Here is a 3,882-nt window from a genome sequence, read left to right as displayed (position 1 = left end):
ATTACCGATCACTCAATGCGTTGATTCATAACTGAAGCATTATTAACTATGTTTACTATGCTTCAGTTTATGAATGAACAGGAGCCTCTATCTCATGTTCAATCATCAGTCCCTTTCTCTATCTCTAAAGTGAGACTTTGGGGGTCCGTTTAGACCTTGATATCTCACCAAAGCCCCCAGCCAAACCCCCCCCCCCCCCCCAGAGTGTTGTGAAAAAAATTAAAACAATTATTTTAAAAGATTGTCAAAATAGTAAAAAAATCATATTAAATTTTTCTAACAGACTAAAAGACACACCCGATATCTAGCATAATTTGGCCACACTCACTGTTTGCCATGGTGCGTTCAGTGCACCGAAGGTCACTATCCTCCTAGAAGGGGCCCAAGTGCATTGCTTTGCCCAGGATGCTGTTGAGGTGGCACTGGGCCTTACTGACCAATCGGGGGGTTCAGGAAGAGTAAGGGAAGGGAGTGAGACCAAGCTTGACTTTGCATTGCTTTGCCCGGGGGCCCATGATGCTGTTGAGGTGGCACTGGGCCTCACTGACCAATAGGGGGGTTCAGGAAGAGGAAGGGAAGGGGGTGGGAAAAAACTTGACTTTGCATTGCTTTGCCCGGGGGCCCACGATGCTGTTGAGGTGGCACTGGGCCTCACTGACCAATAGGGGGGATCAGGAAGAGGAAGGAAAGGGGGTGAGACCAAAGCTTGACTTTCCATTGCTTTGCCCAGGGGCCCATGATGCTGTTGATGTGGCACTGGGCTTCACTGACCAATAGGGGGGTTCAGAAAGAGGAAGGGAAGGGAGTGAGACCAAGCTTGACTTTGCATTGCTTTGCCCGGGGGCCCATGATGCTGTTGAGGTGGCACTGGGCTTCACTGACCAATAGGGGGTTCAGGAAGAGGAAGGGAAGGGAGTGAGACCAAGCTTGACTTTGCATTGCTTTGCCCGGGGGCCCATGATGCTGTTGAGGTGGCACTGGGCTTCACTGACCAATAGGGGGTTCAGGAAGAGGAAGGGAAGGGAGTGAGACCAAGCTTGACTTTGCATTGCTTTGCCCGGGGGCCCATGATGCTGTTGAGGTGGCACTGGGCCTCACTGACCAATAGGGGGGTTCAGGAAGAGGAAGGGGGTGGGAAAAAGCTTGACTTTGCATTGCTTTGCCCGGGGGCCCACGATGCTGTTGAGGTGGCACTGGGCCTCACTGACCAATAGGGGGGATCAGGAAGAGGAAGGAAAGGGGGTGAGACCAAAGCTTGACTTTCCATTGCTTTGCCCAGGGGCCCATGATGCTGTTGAGGTGGCACTGGGCCTCACTGACCAATAGGGGGGATCAGGAAGAGGAAGGAAAGGGGGTGAGACCAAAGCTTGACTTTCCATTGCTTTGCCCGGGGGCCCATGATGCTGTTGATGTGGCACTGGGCTTCACTGACCAATAGGGGGGTTCAGAAAGAGGAAGGGAAGGGAGTGAGACCAAGCTTGCCTTTGCATTGCTTTGCCCGGGGGCCCATGATGCGGTTGAGGTGGCACTAAGCCTCACTGACCAATAGGGGGGTTCAGGAAGAGGAAGGGAAGGGGGTGAGACCAAGCCTGACATGCATTGCTTTGCCCGGGGGCCCATGATGCGGTTGAGGTGGCACTGGGCCTCATTGACCAATAGTGGGGTTCAGGGATAGGAAGGGAACGGAGTGAGACCAAGCTTGACTTTGCATTGCTTTTCCCGGGGGCCCATGATGCTGTTGAGGTGGCACCGGGCCTCACTGACCAATAGGGGGGTTCAGGAAGAGGAAAGGAAGGGGGGTGAGACCAAGCTTGACTTTCTCAGAATTAATAACATGGGCAGCACAGTGGATAAATGGTTAGCACTTCCACCTGGCAGCACTAGGGTCATTGGTTCAAAACCCAACCAACCCATGCCTGCATGGGTTTCCTCCCACACTCCAAGGACATGCTGGGAGGTTAATTGGCTCCTGTCTAAATTGGCCTCAAAAAGTGTATGAATGTGAGTTAGCCCTTAGATTGTACGCCCCTTGAGGTCAGGGACAGATGTGATTGTCCAATGCATGCATTGACCGCACTGTGGAAGCACCTGTAATAAATAAATAATCCAGCTTTGCACAGAACCTCAGCTGCCTCTCGCTCCGCATCTACTCATCTTTGTGACTTGCGGCTTTTACTGAAGGTAACCTCTGCGGATTTTCCATCAGACGAAGTTCCAGCTTTGTGACACATTTTCTTTAAATGGAAACGTCCGTGCCTATAGAAACAACCACGTGTAAGGTGCAACAACCCGTAGCAAGCTGTTAGATATCACCTTGGCTTTAGAAGAGTCAGGACAATGAAGGAGAACTGCTGATTGGCTGTTTTGGGTTATTGCACTTAGCTCATCGCTTTCTGTCCTTTTACACAAGGCACAATGTTCTTTCTTTTACGGGAGAACTATTAGTAACCATTTTCCCGGCCGTTCTATCTGTGGAACAGTTATGTGATAAAAGCCTATCCCGGAGCTAATTCTGCTGAGAAGCCATAACCAGCCCTTATATGAGCCGACTACTAGAGTGTACGTTGTACGCAGGTATTGACAAGCTGGACATCCGCTCACCGGCAACTTTATTAAGTCCGCCTTGCTAGCAATTGGTACTAAGGGGCCCAAAATGTGCCAAGAACATCTCCCCCACACCATGACACCACCACCAGCCTGAACCATTGATACAAGGAAGGATGGATCCACCACACCATGACACCACCACCACCAGCCTGAACCATTGATACAAGGCAGGATGGATCCACCACACCATGACACCACCACCACCAGCCTGAACCATTGATACAAGGAAGGATGGATCCACCACACTATGACACCACCACCACCAGCCTGAACCATTGATAGGAGGCAGGATGGATGCACCACACCATGACACCACCACCACCAGCCTGAACCATTGATACAAGGAAGGATGGATCCACCAAACTATGACACCACCAGCCTGAACCATTGATACAAGGAAGGATGGATCCACCACACCATGACACCACCACCACCAGCCTGAACCGTTGATACAAGGCAGGATGGATGCACCACACCATGACAGCACCACCACCAGCCTGAACCATTGATACAAGGCAGGATGGATCCCCCACACCATGACACCACCACCACCAGCCTGAACCATTGATACAAGGCAGGATGGATCCACCACACCATGACACCACCACCAGTTTGAACCGTTGATACAAGACAGGATGGATCCACCACACCATGACACCACCACCACCAGCCTGAACCATTGATACAAGGCAGGATGGAACCATGACATCACCACCACCAGCCTGAACCGTTGATACAAGGCAGGATGGATCCACCACACCATGACACCACCACCACCAGCCTGAACCGTTGATACAAGGCAGGATGGATCCATGACATCACCACCACCAGCCTGAACCATTGATACAAGGCAGGATGGAACCATGACATCACCACCACCAGCCTGAACCATTGATACAAGGCAGGATGGAACCATGACACCTCAACCACCAGCCTGAACCATTGATACAAGACAGGATGGATCCTCCACACCATGACACCACCACCACCAGCCTGAACCGTTGATACAAGGCAGTATGGATCCACCACACCATGACACCATCACCAGCCTGAACCATGGATACAAGGCAGGATGGATCCATGCTTTCATGTTGTTTACCCCAAATTCTGACCCTACCATCTGAATGTCGCAGCTGAAAACCAGACTCATCAGACCAGGCAACGTTTTGAAAAAGATATTATTCTTACCTGCTCTGTGCAATGGTATTGCACAGAGCGGCTCCTTACCTTGACTTCTGGGGTCCTATGCTGGCACTGTCTGCTCCTCCTCTCCTG

The sequence above is a fragment of the Staurois parvus genome, unplaced genomic scaffold, assembly GCF_062004578.1.
Source record: "Staurois parvus isolate SC_StPar_1 unplaced genomic scaffold, SC_StPar_1.0 ptg001910l, whole genome shotgun sequence".
Classification (NCBI taxonomy): Eukaryota; Metazoa; Chordata; class Amphibia; order Anura; family Ranidae; genus Staurois; species Staurois parvus.
This window is presented reverse-complemented; position numbering follows the sequence as displayed.